Source organism: Sardina pilchardus, chromosome 20 (genome assembly GCF_963854185.1).
Source record: "Sardina pilchardus chromosome 20, fSarPil1.1, whole genome shotgun sequence".
NCBI classification, from domain to species: domain Eukaryota; kingdom Metazoa; phylum Chordata; class Actinopteri; order Clupeiformes; family Clupeidae; genus Sardina; species Sardina pilchardus.
This window is the reverse complement of record NC_085013.1, coordinates 20052470-20071809: the sequence shown is the minus strand read 5'-3', so window position 1 is coordinate 20071809 and position 19340 is coordinate 20052470.

Below are 19340 nucleotides of genomic sequence, written 5' to 3'. Positions count from 1 at the left end.
ACTATAAATAAATGTTTTCCATTCTTTTTGCAGGCCTATGGCTTCTTGCAAGAAACTTGTCGCCTAACATGCTGACGTTCAAAGTGTTACAAAGTACGAACCTCAATAATGGATTGGTGAGATATTCTGTGATCATTATGAGAGCTAAACAGTCGACTGCTGGTGCGGAGTCGCCCAAATGGGTGCGTAACTCTCTAGGCTTATCTATTCAAAGGCCAGAGCAAGCTATAAGAAATGGGAATAATAAAGGGGTTTAATGCCACAACATGTTAGGCCTAATTAATTTCGTACGATAACATCAGAATCCACGGAATTTCAGATTATCCACATTGTGTACCCTACCAAATTTAGGAGGAAACTATTTGCCAAAAATGAATAAAATAATTTATTTTGTATGGTCGATTAAATTAAGTATCCAATTGAATTGAATAAGACCGCTAGGGGAAGATGTCTTAAAGCAATGATCATTTCCTTTCTTTAATCGCTGAATTACAGTGTCCCATTGCCCGGGGGTGTCATTTATGTTTGATAAAAATAAACCTTCTTTCCCCTCAGATGCTCATAACAAATGTATAAACTGACAACTCAGCCTCCCCAGTTAATTCTATGATTAAAAGCCAATGTGTGCAATCCATTGGTTTCAATGGTAAACCTGATTTTTGTGGAGCTAAGCCTTCGCCCGAGGACAGTGCCCTGGAGCGCACATCATTTGTTGCAGTTTGATGCCAGGAAAGAAATCCAAGCACCTTTCGCTCCAAGGCAAACGTCGAGCCTTTATTCATCTCCCCGAGTCTAATGATTGAACATGTCACCACGAGATTAGCGGAGCGCTCGTGCCCAGAGGAAATGCCTTCATTTGTTAAACTACCATTTTATTTGCAACGGTAAATTTCACGGCTTGCACTGTGAAATCCGGCGCCTCTTCCCTCCCGTTTTTATCAACAGTACCGAAACAAATTGCTGAAAAGGATTATTATTTTAAATCACTCCTGTTTTCAGTACCTCGGCACCCAACCGAACGGGATGCACTCTTCCTTCTATTTAATTAACTATAGCCTACAACATTGTTTAGATTCCGATCAATCAAAATAAATATTTGAATGACAAGTTATTTATCAAAGCACTCACGCGCGGTAAAAAGACATAAAGACGGGGTAAATTTCGACGTTCCTTGTTGTTATGACATAAACTAACCAGGTCCTCATCCAGGGAAGCCGCTCCACTCGTAAATGGGTATAGCCTAGACTCTTAGCAGGCTACACAGGAGGACCAGCAGAGTTTGACAGAGGCATCCGTAATACTCTAGCGAACTCTGCTGACACAGCTGCGAATCGTCTTGGTAAAAGCACATTGTGGACAAAGGACTACGCATCTTCACTGCTACATGGTTCGTGACAAGAGTGAGGTGTTTTTTTTTTCCAAGATCAGAAATATGAGCCACAAGAATGACCGAATCGTGTGATAGCCTACGCTGTGATATTAGGTTATTCAAATGATATTATATACTAAGAAAGTTGAGTTGGCCTATTTACTTTATACATTAAATGGCCTACCGGAATGGGATACCAGTTTAGCGTGACTCAAATAACGTTTAGCCTTATGTTGTAGTGTTAAAAATACTAAATCTTGCTCATGTTGGCTAGATTTGACAACACAAATGGCTCATTTAGTTTGGGGTTCGCAATGATCAACTCTTGGGTAGGCAAACTGTTTTGGTATCATTATCGTTAAGTTGTTTGTTACTATGACACGCGATATTGTCTGCTAAGATATCTTAAAGATAGCTCAGTTTCTTGAAAACTTTAGTATCCTACAAGTGAGGAATGTAATGTTCAAACTACTCTGTGTGTTAGCCTCTACTTTGAGGAATTATTTTTTGAAAGGCCAATATAACCAAGGCAGGCAAGGCAATACAAAAATCAGTACCCTACCCATGTTGAGTAGGCTAATATTGTTTATTTTTAAAGGTAGGCTATTGTCTTAATAAAAAAAAGAAAAATCTTATTGAGCATTGAGCACAACCATGACATCTTACACCTTACCAGATATACGTTGTAGCCAAATATGCGCGCGCACGTGCGCGCACGGGTACACACAGACCGACAGACACAGACACACACACACACGCACAACACAGCGTCCTTACAGAACGCAGTGTGACAAGAGGTTAGATAATACGGCATTCTACTCACCTGGCGACTGACGGAAGGAGCTAAGTGGTGCTGCAGCTCGCGTTAAGAAACCGCTCGGTTAATGAAATATCTCCAAATGGAAGTCAGGAGTGCATGCACCGATAAGCCTTATGCGCTTTATATACCCAGAGAGCAAGTGCTCCTCTTCTGATATTGTCCAAGTGCGTTTGCATAGCTGGCCAAGTGGCTCTGCTCGAGCTGTCTCGCTAACATTACAGCGTGTTTGTTTTCCCCCTGCTATGACGTGTGACAAAATACTGACCATATGTTCATCGGCAATAAATTGGTATGAGAGCAAACATGACCGCCTACAGGCAACGCTTTTAGCCGATTCGGGCTTAGTTTTCATGCAAGCACTACCTGCAAAAAGTGCTATTTTAATCACGTTGTTCCAAATCAATCTTTATAAATCTTTTCCCCGATGACTCTTAGTCATTGGCATAGGAGACTACAGTGACAGTCAGTCAAAAAGAGTGTGTGAGGCTTTTAACTTTTAACTTTATTGAACTAATCGTTGAGGTACCGTCCCGCAGAAGTGCTTATCTAATAAATCGCTTGGTAACCAGGAGGCTACACAGCTTAGGGACCAGATGTGGCATGTTATTCGAGGCGACACCACCGTTTATTCTAGATACCCCGGTGCAATGGTTGATATCCAAGGTCAATGAAATCCCTCTCGAGCGCAAGTGATCTTCCAGTCTATATGTTTACATGCGGTAGGGTTTTCTGAAAATCAGAGTGGCCTCCGGGAGTGACTGCCTAGCGCTGTCTGGTAATAAAACATTTAAGCGCTTGCAAAGAATGAATTTTGCGTGAAATGTCAAGATTTCTGCTAATATTTTAAATCCATTTCTGATAGAATTGTGGATTTTGTTGTGCTTCAGACCAACCTGCCTCTCACATCCACGCCTAACAAATATACTATACAAAGCTGTGTATAGTTTCATTTTCATACATTAGTTTTCACCAATGATGAATCTAAATACCCCCAATAATTGTCAGATAAATACTCAAAACCTTTGAGTTCTCATATAAGGTTACAGCTTTCATCAGATACAGAAATTAGGGTTTTCCATTGTAAATCCAAACTAGGAAGGATATCCTTCAAGGATCCTCTTGTGTTTTATTGGCCTATTTTCAACATGACTGCTCTTTTGAGAAGGCAATAACATTTCATATGTGGAAACGAACCTAAAGATGTGGGGTAGATATTGTGCTACTTAAATTATGGGCAAGTCATTTGTTTTGTTTATTATGTTGTCATTTAAATGCTCAGACTGGAAGAAAAAAAAGTCTGATTGGTTTTAGCATGAACGCAACACAGGAATGTTTATTTACTCCGAGGAAACTTCGCCCTTAGTGAGACCAACATGTCCTTTTTGTATAAGCAATTGGTAATGTTAGGTGGAGGCAGGTCGGACAATGATTGCAGGACATCAAAGTAATATGAAACAGATATCTACCCTGCTATTATGAAAAAAGGAGGACAGCCTGAATCAAGCCACAGTGATTTTATTCTGGATGGTCTGGAATCCTTGCATGCTAATAATGGTGTTGCCAAGTACTCTAGGAGCAGCTATCAAACAATGAGGAATACATTACTGTTGGGGTTTTGTGGCCTACCACTTTGCAGATGAAAGACAGAGATTACCCTCATGCTATCTGAGTCTTCAAGTGTATTGCTGATACGCAGTGAATACAAATAAATAAATTGGCCTCATCAGTGCATTAGAATTCCACATTAACTTAAAGTAGTCCGCTTAAGTTCCTGTGTATTCATGGAGCTGTCCTCTGCCAAAGCTCCTGGTTCCACTCATCCTGTTGTGTGTGAATCCCCTTGGAGTATTGGAGTTTCATGAGGAGGTCTCTGAGGGTCCACTAAAGAAGACCTGTTGAACAAGGACAGGGAAGATGGGGCCTGCTGGTCAACCTATTATCAATCTACTGGCCCGCGGCTTGATGACTAAGGCTCTTCAAATGTAGTCAGCTCGGGGATAAAAGACACCTATGCACAGCTTTCTCAAATCAATCAGTTCAAGTTTTAATATATCAGCCACTTGAAGAGAAAGCCAGAGAGTGAGAAAGAGAGAGAAAAAGAGAGTAAGTGCGAATGAGAGAGCGCTTCTCCACACACAAATGCGGGTGAGAGCCTGACACATTTTTACCTAAGTTGCTCCTTGGACAGAACAAAATACTCAATTAGCATGGAGGTGCACTCATGTATTTTTGTCAGGGAAGAACTCCTGATCCTGTGAGGTTGGCTATTACCCTGTGGTGCATCCACGAGCCCTCTCATGAGAGAAAAAAGCCATATCGATATCCCTCTGCGATACGCGTCTTAAGCAATCTCACAATAACGGTGCGCCCTTCAAACCGCCAGGTCAGATGAACGTGACCTCCTCAATGCACTGTATGACGAGAGGCATGACATAAACAGCGAGGGACGTCCATTGTGGAGCACAAAAGTGGCTGGTCGAATGGATTATACAGCACTCCAAGGCCTCGCAAGGGGATAGTACATGGCCTTGGTGGGAGAGGCCAGCAAAACTATGGGGGGCAAGGTCTCTGCTCTCCGACATGCCTCTCCTTCAGCGAGCCATTATAGGCGGACTGCCATCAATGGAAGACAAGCTTTTCACTTGAGGTGGGCTTAGTTGTCATTGTGGCTTACCAATGGGTCTTCTTCTGTGGGGGTGTCAGGAAATGCACATCTGACATTTGGCTCTCGCACATCAACATTTTTCAGAAGTACCTGGTTAAAATGAATCACTGCTGCTTAAGGTTCGAGACTGAATTCGGTTCAAAGTCTTCAATGATATGAATGTGTCAGACCCACACTCAGGCCTAATGGAACACACATAACAGAATGAAATGTATATGAATCATAGAGAGCTATTGAAAGACAGAAACAAGACAGATGTTCTGAAAGGTACTACAGTATGTTAGATGATTTAAAGCATGCAGAAATGAACTACAAGTCAGTTCCTTCCAGATCTTGCGAGAGGTTTTTGAGATTAATGTGGCCAGAGTGACTGAATTTGATGTGGAAATTCAAAGACTGGGGTTAAAATGGCTGTGATTGATGAAAGTAAATGATAAGAAATGCAAATCTTGCAAAAACTGTGGGAAATCCTTTTTGTTAAATTTGTCTGAAGGTGCTGGTTATGCACAGGCTATGCCAAGATATCTTCTAAAGTTAGCAGTGGACCTCTGGCAAAACTTTGCCCATCAAGAGGTGCTGGTTAGTGTCATCATAGCACAAATTACATACTGGCAAGAAAAGTACTTGCTAAAACCCCATCTCAGAGGCTAAAACAATGACCGCGAAAGTATGAATCCCCTTGGGGGAATTTGTAGAGAAAGAATGCTTCAGTTTTGAACAACAGACTGTCAGTCCATTTTCAGAGTGCAGATTTTGAATTGAATTTATGAATGCAGCCTTAGTCAGCATAGTCAGCTATGATATTAATATCAACTAAGTCAGCAGGAGACCCGCCAACTAAAATGTCTGCCCATGTTGGCGAAGCAGGAGCTCTAGCGTGAGAACATAGGCCCCTTCTCAACCTCTCTCCTCGATGCTCGGTCCTCCAGGCTCGTTCCCACTGATCTATAAAGAACACTGGATAGACTATCCCATTGTTGCCGCCCCATCATTCTTCATCTAGATCAGTGGGAACGAGGACAGAGGAAGGAAGGGAGGATAGATAACAAGACGAATGAGAGTGGCCCATAGTATACTGTCAACATGGGCTGGTCCCATAGTAGTCAACAGCTGATCAGGCTTACACATAGACTCTAAAAGCTCAACTTTCAAACATTCCTGGCACGTGACCCACATATATTGTATTGCAAGAGCAGATGAAGGCCAAGAGAGATGTGTTTAGTTAGAGAATGTTGAGAGGATGCTTTCACAAGCACCTTTCAAGTTAGCAAGCAAGCAAGTAAGAAAGGGAAAATTTGGTGAACAGCTAAAGGTTCCTTTGTGGTGATTATCGATTCAGATGGCACTAAACATTAACATTCTCCAGAGTGTATACACTACACAGAGAAGGCCATACCCACATTGTGCTGTATCAAGGAAACGAGGAGGGATGCAGCCTACTACTCCATCTGGATGGTCAATAAGAAAGCTGGACAAGAGAGAGCAGAGGAATAACACAAGGACAGTGCCTTTTATACAATCCCAACAATTCTGCGCTCTTCAATGAAGAGGCCTTTATTGCTTGGTGGATGCACTGAGATCTGATGGCTTCTTTATGAAGACTGCAAAGTATTTCCTGCCGAAGGGAATCTTTAAAAAGCTAAGCCTTTAGACCAGACATAGCAGTGTTGATCAGCGAGACAAAGGGAGAAAATGCATGACGGTTACAGTAAATGGCTAAAATCAATGTTAAATGCCTTGGTATTTATGTGGAGTATTGTCCTTACAGCACTTTTGTCAAGGCTAAAACTGGATCACACAGTGTTTCACATACTGGCAGAGCTAAATGCAACTCCCCAGAACAAGTGCAACAGGCCCTCCACTGCTGAACGTGGCCAACCTATTCAATTATGATGCGTTGTTCAAGAGAGGAAAAATGAAGGCTAGAGATTCTGAGAAATGACAATGTTTGTTCTACTTTCAATATTTCTAAGAATTCAAAAGCAACAGACTGCTGGTCAATAGCCAGAGTCTGATGTCAGTTGAGATGTGTGGCCACTGACTGCAAAACTAATGGCAAGTGCAAAAGATTAACTCCAATACAGCAAGTTTGTTGACCTATTGTACAAAGTTGTCGCCTGATGATATCCACACGATCAGACTAAATTCTATGTATACAATTTATGACTGGTTCAGAGATGGCAAAAGTATGCTTGTGTTAAAACAAACTTGCATTGAAGTAGCCTACTGATTCAAGTTCTTTACTTTAAGAGGAACTATGCAGGTTTAGCGATTTCTTCGCTGTTTTGACATTTTGCGCTTGCAGGTTTCTTTGCAGCTTCTTATGCAACTTCAAGAATGACAGCTCGACAAATCTCATGAGAATTGTGAAACATTACCTTGTCAGTAGATATAGCTCTCTGGATAGAGTTTTTGCCTGTTGTTAATCCTTCATCTCTACGATAAAATCAGCACCCTGCCTATGCTATGCTCCTAATACTAACTTAACTAAACGTCACATGGAAACAACTATACCTTATGGCAAACCTACATTGACCTAAATCTTAATTAAATCAAGATCAATCTAACTGTAGCTAATCTGAATTGAAATGACATGAGGCTCGCTTAGCATTTTCACATTCTTAGTCTACCTGAATTCATTCATCTACAGATACTTTTATTTCATTTCACCAAGAATGTCCTTTTCTATTCTGTGCTCTTAAGGAAACAGGCTAACCGTTTGGAAAATTAGCGCATTTGCTGTCTATCCCAGAGTTATACAGTATAAGAGGATACATACATGCTCTTCTCTTTACTGTATGTGCATTAACCCAGTCTAAAACTGTTAGCCTAGCTTAGCATAAGTAACTGGAAGTGGGTTACACTAGTTAGCCTAAAGCTCCTTTTAGGGTGCAAGGAATAGACAGATGTATGGAGTAGAATAAAGATATTTCAGTTAAGATTTAGCAGATTACGGGGGCGTTGTGGTGCAGCAGGCTACAGCGCTCGTATCATGTACGGGTCCGAGTGCCCATGGGAACCCAGGTTCGAATCCGGCCTGCGGTCATGTCCTGATCCCACCCCATCTCTCTCTCCCACTTGTTTCCTGTCTACCTCTTCACTGTTCTATAATAATAAAGGCAAAAAGGCCAACAAATATAATTAAAAAAAACAACAACAAACATTTAGCAGATTGAAAGTTGCCAGAAAAGTTGATAGGCTACTCTAGTAAAGTACAGAGCTCTGAACATGCTACTTGTGTACAGTAACAAAGTAGCGCTCTATTTCTCCCCACCTCTGACTGGACTTCCTGTTCCTACCACCCAGATCAGAGCATATTCACCTTCACCTTTGTTGAAAACATTATGGTGTTCAACACAGTACTGGCTAAATATATTTTCACCGAGATGCATTTTACTAAGGCCTTCCTCAGCAGTTTTATTTGACTTATTTGGCATCATTTTGAAAGAGGTTTTTAATCGATTGCAGAGCATGCTAACTGAAAAGGAGGATGCTTGAATACTTCTTCAAGGTCAGGTCTTTGATTTATTAGCCAACATCTTCATTCCTCTTGAGCGCAGCACAAAGTGGATAAGGAATTTGAATCCCATTGAAAGCATTCATTTTGTCTCTTCAACTTATTTCTCATAAACCCTTTTCTTCTCTTTTATCTATATTCCTTTAAATGTACCCTAACTCAAGTAAGAGGCTTCTCTGACAAAGGATCAAAATCTTGGGTTAGCTGGAAAGCTTTCAGTGAATAGCATCCATATTTCAGTCCCCAGACCCACTTGACCGTGTGTTGTACGACATGGCGCCCTTAAAGCTTCTTACAGACATGAGACACTTGAGCTCTAGTTTCATAGCGTCAGGCAGAAAAACTGTAGTGCATGAACACTGTGTTGCATGTTTAAACGAACATGCCAGAGAGTTCGACAGAGTGACCAATAAAGATGTGGTCAAAAGCACAAGGTGGGCAGAGCAAGGCCACAATGCTGAATGTTTATTGCTAATCAGGACATGCCATTTTGAATGTTTGGCCCATCTCACACATGTTAAACTGCACCAACATGCATACCGTTATCAAAAAATCCTAAAGGATTCCTGTCAGATTTTGTAACCAAAATCCTATGGAATCCTACAGGATTTTGATTCCAATCCTAGAGGATTTTTTTTTAAAGGGTACCATGGTACATAATCTATATAATAATTATTTGTCTAATCTAATGAACACATTTGCAACTACAGCTACATCTTTGCTGATGATTCCACAGACACGGCTGTGCTTATGGGAGCAGACAGACTAATTAATTACTCTTCCCACACAAGGGTTTAACATTTTATGTAAAAAAAAACATAAAAAAAACATATGCATATGCTAACTTTTAGGGTATCGGATTGATTCAGATTAATTGCATCAACCCACAATGCATGTTTGTTGTGCCACTTTCCCAAAATATGGAACATGCTATTTTTGCAGCAACAACTTCAGCAATGATGTTGTGTCATGATTTGCACATTCAAATGTTCCTGGTCAGAGAAGATGGCACTGCCACGCAAGTGTGTGTCCAACATCCACAGCTCCATAGAACGTTTAAAGGTGCAGTAGGGATTTTACACATGATTTCAAGCCCATAACATTTTTTGGGTCACATTCAGCAATCCTCTCCTCACGACCGATAGCTGCCCTTTATGTGAGTACACTGTAAAAGAAACCCAGTCTCTGAAGGCAGCACAGACTCTGAAAACTGGAGGTAAATAAAGTGGAGGCAGCCAGTCCCCCTAAAGGAAAACAAAACCCTCCTCTGGAAATACTTAAGGTAGGGGTGAACTACCTCTCTCTGGTATGTTTCTTTTGGTCCTTAGTTAAAATATAACGTGCGTTTTTTGCATAAGCACCTGCTAATGAATGTAAACATAAACATAAACATAAACGCAAACAAACAACTTCCTGCAAAATCCCCGACTGTACCTTTAATTTAGGCAGATGCTATTTGTGATCAGAAATGAGAAAACTCTAAATACAACCATTCTTATTGCATAGAGGCTTTTCAGCACTACACTATGTTGGTGTAGCAAGCATACACAATGAGTGTTTGTAGTAAGCAGTGATATTTACAACCAGGCACACAGATATAATACATCTTTGATAACAGCATCAGAAATCTTGATTTGCGGGTGTGACGAGAGTGTGTTCTCTGTATGGCCAAGCTGAGTCTCTGTCAGATAGAAGGCATCACTTTGAATGACCACCAAGGACTCGCATGAAAGGCCTCATTTCACCACAACTTTAAACAGTTTCTTGAGGTCTAAATAAAGAATTTTTGTCCATACTTTGGTTAAAAATACCTGAAGAACCACCACAACACCGTATTCAACCCCATCTGAAAACGCCGTTTGTGTGTCTGCTCCTTTACAGACAGAGGCATATCATAGCACGATGGGTTTACTGGGTTTACTTTACTAGATGTTTTTATAACAGGTCCTGAGCTTGCTGGATGAAAGCAAACTTTCCCACTTCCGTTCTTCAGTTGTGAGGGGAATCTTGGTCCAGATAAGTAAAACTGTGGTGGTTTTATTCAACAAGCAAAAACTATTCTACCTGACATTGTGCATGAAATTCTGAACAGCGTATTGAATCACACTTATAGACCTAGACAACCCAGAATAATGACTGGATTTCTTTCTTTCTGTGTTTTTGCATCGGTAGCCATCCCAGATACGTAAATACATTTGTTAATGACAAAGTGTGCTGACAAAGTGAAAAAAGTTTCGGAGTGATTATTTGCACCCGGGTGTAAATAGTGGAATGGAGGCATTTTCTTATTTGCACCCAAACCGGAAATGCGTGCTATCCAACATAGCGGGACCATCTTGGCAGGAGATGGCCTACCTAAATCTAACAAGTTAGGATTATTAAAACTATATTTGAGATGGGAAAGTGGTGCTAAATTTCCACAAACTTTATTCAGTGAACGGGTAAAGCCGTCCGTTTGCAAGCACAATCAAGAAACACGATCTTTTTGTTTTGTTTACCGTTACCTAGCAACCCCAACAAGTGAGTCAATAATTAGTATTCTCCCCTTCTTCTTCGACGGGGCGCAGTACAGCGGTAAAGTGGCTGAGTCACCATGCTCGAGGTGCTGGGTTCGAACTTCAGATGAATTTTTTTTTTTTGCCTGCCAAAGTACGCACCATGACTTCTTTTTTCTTAGATGACGTTACCTCGCGGCAAATAAGAGTTTGTGCTTTTTGAACCTGTCAAAGATTTACTGGTTTTATTTCAGTTATGAGTAGAGTTAAGTAGAAGTAGGCTTCAGTAGTTGTTAGAAAGGTTGTGTTTTGACTTTGAGCCCCCAACGCTGCCTGGAAGGCGCTTAGGCGTGGGTTAAGGTTAGGTTAAGGTTAGGGTTAAGGTTAGGTTAAGGTTAGGGTTAAGGTTAGGAGTATTAAGTGTTTTTAAGTCAACAGTGGCAGCGCTGCCTGGAAGACAACTCAGAAAACAACTCTTTAAAGTAGCTTGTCTTTGATGAAGCTACCACATGACCACTCATTACCCTAATATTTGTATAATCACTTCCAAGTAACCCAGACATGGCAAAACAGCTAAAAACTGTTCAAAACTATTAGGCCTAGCCTACTGTAGAGCTGGTAAATACACAGGCCTATTGACAGAGAACATGGATGTTAGACATCGGGTGTATATAGTAGGCTATTGTTGATTATTACACTATTTACACCCGGGTGTAAATAGTAATGTTGATTATTACACTATTTACACCCGGGTGTAAATAGTAATGTTGATTATTACACTATTTACACCCGGGTGTAAATAGTAATGTTGATTATTTGCACCCGGGTGTAAATAGTAATGTTCATTATTTACACCCGGGTGCAAATAGTCTCTGCCAAAAAGTTTTCATGATCTGGGATCTTTAGCTCTTATCCTGTGCTGTGGTATGCTGTGCTTCAGAATCAGCAGAAACATATTAAAATACAACTAGCCTATGGCTACATACACAAATCTGTGTTATTCTATCAATCTATCTAGTTTATTTTGCTTTAAGGCATATATGAAAATGTACATCAAATTTAGCTTCCACTATGGGGGGGTGGGGGGGGGGGTACTCACACTTTGGTAGGGTGATATCTTGGGAACCACTCACGCTTGGGTGTTGTAGGGTGATATCTGGTCTACCTACTACTACATTTCAGAATGCTGTAGCCTACTTCACAACTGGGGTTTAAAAAAAACCCTGCCTTTGCAGCTTGTTTAGCTTGCACACGCAGATATCACACTTACAAACAGTACATATCTCCAGTATTTGCCTGGTGTTAACTACATGTCCCAAAGTATTCAAATGAATTTTCCTTACAGGAGTTCAATAAACGTATTTGGCTTTCTAATTACATGCAAAGGTTAAGACATTTAACAAATGCGGCCATTCAAAGCGAATTAAAACCAACAACAAACAACAACAACAAAAACACATCAGCTGAGAATCAAACCTAAGAATCTCCTTATCTAACCATTGTGCTACCATCTACTCGTTAGTACCCATGGGTGCCAATCCTACCTACATCTGTACACATATGTGAACTTGCTGTAGTCAACTCCTCAGAGGTTGACATCCTCTTGTGATTGTCCTTGAAGTGGCATTGGTCTTTGACTTTGTAGTTGTACTGTAGTTGACATTGCACTTCGTTCCTTTTAGTTTTTCACCCCAAAGTCATTCTGACATAATTCAGATGTTATCAGCACTCTTGCGCTCTCGTTTTAGTCAACATAGTGGTGAGGGCATTTGGCTCTTAAAGGAGAACTCAAGCAGTTTTTAACAGAGATCTTTGTTTCTCAAGGTCACAGAGTAACTATAGGTACAAAAAAATACATGAATAAATGAATACATAAAATGGTGCTATATAGCTCGAGTTGCTGTAGCCAACTACTAGAAGGCAGGCAGCTTTTCTCAGTCCTATCAGAATATGCAGTAGCTCAGCCACTTTCAAGCAACGCCACTAAGTCTTCCATTCAACCACTATTTGTTAGCCCTTCTGTGTTGAGATGTGTTGTATCATCCCCTCAACCAAGGAGGTAATGTTTCCAGGACCGCTTGTTTGTGTGTCTGTCCTTCTGTCTGTCAATAAACTAACACAAACGCAACAAGGTCTAATTCTGAATGAAACGTGCAGGAAGGGTGTGTAGCAGGGGGCTTCGAATGAACGTGTTGGCACTGATCTGAATCGAGTGGTGGCTCCAGGCTTTTTTTTCCCTTTAACACTTACACTACAACACTTAATGTTGCGAGAACGTGCATTTGGCCTTGGTGAAGGCCTGAGATCTCTGAGTGCCCTTCTAGCTGTGTTTGGACGCATGTGCATTGTGTGTGTGTTTGTGTGTGTTTGTGTGCATGTGTATGTGTGTCGGCTGTGCAGCAGGCGCTGTGTTTGTTTTTTTTATTATTTCTGGAGTGGGGAGAAAGCCCTGATATGCTTCAGGTAGAATGGGCGCCCACAATGGGAGTTGACAAGGTTGAAAGAAGTCTTACCTTGAACTCAACTGCACCCTGTGGAGACAAGTATAACCCATCTGTGCATCTATGGGGCCTTTTAATTAAAATTACATTGAAAATAAAAGCAGAAGAGATGGCGAACACAATTTAAAAAAAAAATTCAATGTGGGTTCTGCAGATGAGGATAATTAAACTCTTTAAGCCAGGCCCATAAGGCCAATTAGCATGTTCCGTGGGAAGGTGAAAACTTTTCTCAAAGGCTGTCAAGATGACAATCTGAAATAAAAGATTGAAATCCAATTTTAGGAGATAATCAAATTTGCGTCCTATTCTTTGGAAACTGAAAGACATGCTTTTTGCTCAAGGAACTCAAGGAACTTCACGAAAGCTTTATCGAGCATCTGTTTGGCTTCATATAATCCCATACAAAACAGTGACATCAGAACACACCCCCCTCATATTCCTCATTCACTCACTGTATTGCAAGGGTGTCTTTGGCTTGCATTAGGGAGAGAAAGCGACAATGATGAGTACCTTACATAAAGAGCACCTTTATCCTCTTCACATGTACAATATCAGAGTGCAACAACACTCGTGTTGGGCAGCGCTTGCTTATGCACGATCTTTGTGGGTGTCAGATAATCAAATTTACGTGACATTGTGACTACATCGTTTTATTTTTGTATCCTTAATAGACCTTATGAGCTGGTGATGGCCTAAATCAAAGATCAATTTTCAACTTAGTTATACATAGTTATGTAGGCTATACCAGTACTTTTGTACTGCGTTTCATTGTCATTTCATCAAATATATGATGTATTTCAGCGTGTATCAATATTAGTGAAGATGTTGAAGGTGTACTCATAGAATGATATCCTGTCAGACAGGTGATCAGGTGAACACAATCCCTTTTCAGCATTGCATCCTCCTAGACTAAAAAAAAAACAACAAAAAACTTGTTGATGAACATGAAGTGAGAACAAAAGAATCGCCTGTGCACATTTGAGACATAGCATCAGTTTGGATTTCCTTTCCATGCCATATATGGCTCTTCCTCTTGTCTCAATATCAGTATGTGCGATCCAAATGTCCACCAGCACAGGCTGGTGAAAGTTGTTGACCTGGAGATTAACTTACTAATTGCTTCAGCCACAACAATAGTAAACTTTCTCCTTTTTTATGAATGATTTCTTATCTTTTTGGCGACCATCCTGCCAGGATGAGAGCTGTGCCTGTGCTGTGCCAGGAGAGGACTGAGCTTGCAGCTGCCATCCCCTCTGTCGCCCCCTAGTGGCCCCAGGCCGCTGCTCCAGCTGACTTTGGAGTTGAGCAAAAACTCCAGTATGCACCACCATCTCTCTCTTCTCAGGTAATTATTTCTTTTATCCCGTGACCAAAAACAGCGAGCGGCATTTCCCACTGGGTATCCCCTCCACAGTGCTAATGGGGGGCTATTATTTAAATAAATGGAGGCTAACAGCGGTGGGTTGGTGACCCCCTCAGAGCGATGGGCCTCTCCATTTTGGCACACCTGCCGAGACAAGGTAACGTTTATAACTGACACCTTCCTGGGCAGGAAGAGGGGGGGACAAAAAAAAAAAAATCCCAAATCACCGGCAGGGTCAGAGTTGGAGGAGCAGATCGGGTTTATTACATCCCAAATATATCCATTTACTAAAGCGTTGCTCTTGTGGTTGCCAGGCTACCGACTAATAAAGGTAGCAAAGCGCAGCAGCAGGGAAACAGGAGTAAGATGTTGACTTTGAGATAAGTACCTCTTGAAATTAAACAGAGCCATCACAACACGTTCAAAATAACATTTCCAAAGGTGAACTCTAAATACCCCTCCGCTCGGCGTCGGGTGAGAGGATCTTTGTGTTCTTTAACGCTCCAAAAACACAGAATTTGCATAGCAGTTAGCTTAGCTGGGACCAATTAATTACTAATGTTTTAATTGCATCATATGAAGAGGGTAATATCGTACTTTGGAAGGCCCCCCCCCCCCCCCCCCCCCCTCCCTGTTTTGCCGTGTGTGTATGTGTCTAGCTGGATGCGTAACGTCGGCCGAGTACTCGGATGTGTCCTTATTAAAGTAAACAAAAAGATAATTACACTGTTCTGCAGTCCAAACATTGTTGTTGGAACAGCCTGGAGAATCATTGTACTGTAGAACTGGGCACAGCAGTGGGTGGTGTAGTGGAGGCCCTTCAATGTGATTGGCCCTCATCATCACAACTGCACGCAGCCTGACCGCTCAGCCCTCGCTCCTCGCACTCCCGCAGGCGAGCGGAGGGCCAGGTCAGAGTGGACAAAACAGTTTGGATCGAGCCGATTGCTCCGCCCGAACATGTGAGAGACTTACATCAGTCGACCTTGAAGTGCACACCACACTACACACACACACACTCTCTCTCTCTCTCTCTCTTAACAAAAACACGAGGGCTGCTGAGCACATGTTCAAACTATGGTCCTATTCTATGCGGGTATACTAGCAGTAGTACGTGTTGCTGCCCTAAAATGCCCTTGCCGCAGTGTACCTTGATTGTTGAAGTTGCTTTGAATAAAACTGTCAGCTAAATAACTAAATGTATATGCAAGATGTTCCGGTCACGGTCATGTCAACAATTATAGCTCTAACAGCACATGCTAAAATCACAAGACATACGAGGATGCTTTACTCTACTTTCTCTGCCTGTCTATTCATCCATCTCTCCATCTCTGTCCTTCACAGGCAACACTGGTTAGCCGCAATATAAACAGAAGGGGTCTTGAAGAAATACTCCCTTTTCTGCTACATTAGAATGCCTCATATTTTCAAACATCACATTCATGCACAAAATACTATTATACAATGAAGCATAGCAGGCTCTACGTATGCCACCTGTCTAATTAATAACACAAAAGACACTTTCCACAGCTGAGTTTTTGGGTTTAATGGTATGGACTATTTTAAGTTGTCTGCAAAGTAATAACTTATTATCCAACTTTAAGTAAGGATCAAGTTTGGGGTTTGTGTTTAGTGTACCGTGGGTACTCTACAGGTCTTCCAAGATTCCCATACCAGCATCTCTGCACTGAATGGTAGCACTGCTTTTTAATTCCTTATTCTGTGCCTCAGTTTGGCATATAGTTTGTATGCATGCTTCTCTGTCACTCTCTGCTTTTGTGTTTGTGTGTGTGTGTGTGTGTGTCTTTGTGCATTTGTGTGCATGTTTGTCCATGTGAGCATAAGCACGTCCACTCAAGAGGTGTGTGATAATAGGAGGGTGTGTGTGTGTGTGTGGGGGGGGGGGGGGGTGTTGCAAAGTGTTCTCTTGGGGATCATCAGTCGTTATGTTGCACACTAAAGTCTTTCCCACCATCACGTCCTCTCTCCTCTTGGTGACCCCTCCCATCACCTGGGCCTCGACCCTTCAGAACAGGACCCAGGAGTGATGTCATCGCCGGGATCTATATGGATTGACTGGAAGGCCTTTGAGGGCTGATGCAATTAAGGGCAAGAAAACACACAGAGTAAAAGCTGTGTACATAAAGAGCCGCTGCCATGGGGCTCGAACAAAAGCCGGGGCAGGGCCTCATTTAGCGTGGCGGTGGCTCTTAAAGACTGGCCTCCCAGCTCCTTATCAGAGGGCCAAAGACCCGACGCCAGCGGTGGGGGTGGATGACCACCAAGACAGGCAGGCCACTGAGTGTTGCTAGGATGTTTCTAAGAGGCTTCGAGAGAGCTGAACTGTCATTGTGAGGCACAATCAATGTGTCAGGTAATTACGGGCGATGACATCTTGAGGACTGCTTGAGTGGTGGTGATCGGAGGCAGATTCACACATTTGAAGGCGTTCAACACACATGCTCTGCTTTACTCCTTGGTCTGGTTTGAGGCAGATTCAAACATTTGAAGGCGTACACACATGCTCTGTTTTGATCCTTGGTCCGGTTTGAAGCAGATTCATGTGTACATGTGAACAGGCACAGGATCTGTATAGGATCTTTTTAGTTCAGTGGTCACCAATTCCACTTACACTCACATTCACAACACTTTATGCGCATTTGTACATTTAAGTTTAAAATCAATGCTTTTTGAACACAGTTCCAAGGTCCAAAATATTACCTTGTGGCAATTATGTTTTCATCCGAGTTTGTTTTCTTACATTCTACATGATTGTTCTATGTATAATTATACCATTTATACATAAATATATATATGTCCTAGCCAAAGGTGTAGTCATAAAATAAGAGGTGGGTAAACTATGAATTCTGTGATCACCATAAGGTTAACTGCGCTGTACAGTATCGGATTTTTAGAAAAGGCTTTAATGATGGGGTAAGTTATTGTCCAATATTTATAACAAGTGGTATTAAATGGTTCCTAGAGTGTTGATGACTGTACATGCTGTGAATGTGTATAATACAGTGTGGGTTTTAAATGTTGAAAGTGGCAGAGAATAAACTCTTTTGAGAGGTGGATGAACTCTATTTCTGAAATCTCAGAGGTGGATAAACTGAGTTTACTCGTGTTTTCGCCTCCACTACAGCTCTGGTCATAGCATGTTCAGGAATGTATAGGTGATGTCAGCTTTTCACACACATACGCACACATGCGTGTTCCTTTTTTAACAACCCTGTTTCAACGGTCATGAAGAGTGTACCGGACAGCGTTTCCTGTTTCACCCAAAGCCTGTTCTCTGTCCCTTTTCTGTATTTGGATATCAAAAGTCAGCTCTTGTTCGGCGTGTTTTTTCCCCCTTTTTTTGTAGCACAGCCCAGTCTTCCCCCCTTACATATTCAAGCCTCTGTCCCCAGCACTGATTGAACGCAGCCCTGATGTCAGGGTAATCACAGCCAGGTACGCAGAGAGAAGAGCACAGCCAGTCCAGGCTGTTTAGCCGCGCTTTTTGCCCACGGCATTTGGCTGCAGAGGTGAACCCAAACAGTTCCTTGTGATTGCAGAGAAACTGTAGCTAGTCAACCTCTGGCCAAATGATTTGATCCTGGTCTTGTGCACGGGCCACCAAATGTTTATGTTGATCGGGGGAGATGGTGGTTGGGTTGAGGAGGCGGAGGTCACGGTCACTTGCCCTCACGGAGTCTCCTCCAATCACCCCTCAGGATGTGCGGCACGGGATCTGCACACAATGGCCACCCCTGCTCATCTGAGGGCCCAGGTGTCACGCTCAAACATGGGCCCCCTTAGCCTGCACCCTCACCCCACCTCAACCCACCTCACCCCAGCACCCACCCCGTCCGCCCTGGCTTCTTCTTCATGAAAGAGAATCTTATTAGCATTTTCTCATTAGCAGGGCACTTTTATCATTCAAATCGGGGGGAAGGGAAGAGAGGGAGTGGTGCTATCACTCGTCCTCTTGTGCGCTCGCTCGGGTTGCCCCCGACAACAAAGTGGAGAGAGCGGGCATGGTGAAGATGGGCCGCGCCGCGCACCCATCTCTCCGAGATCGTGGGCTGATGAGTTTGGATCGCCGCAACTCACCGCACCCACTACAAAACCCTTGTGCGTCCTTCCCTTGTAGCCATGCCTTTCGACGACTTTCGCCAGATCAGGAATGCAGAACGGTCTGTAGTGCCTAATCAATGAAGATTGCTGGGGAGAAACGGACCATTGTGATTGTGATTGTGACTGTGATGTCACCTAAGATGAGAGGTGGTATGAGTCGGCTCGCCATCCAGCGGAGAAAAAGCAAAAAAAGGAGGATGGAGAATGGCTTGGTCCGCTTCATTTTTCCCATGTTGGAGAACTCCCAGGTGAAGAATTTTGCGTCTTGAGAGCATTTGATTCATTCAGAAGCACTCCTCTGAGGGACACCACCGCACATTGACTCTCTTACACGACACAGCACCTTTCAGAGAGGGAGAACAACATGGCATGCCTCATGGCCAAAAGAATTCCCTTCCCTCAGTTCAGGTGACGATGATATTCAATTACATTGATCCTTAGCTACAAAATAGCAAACACACACACACACACACACACACCGCACATTC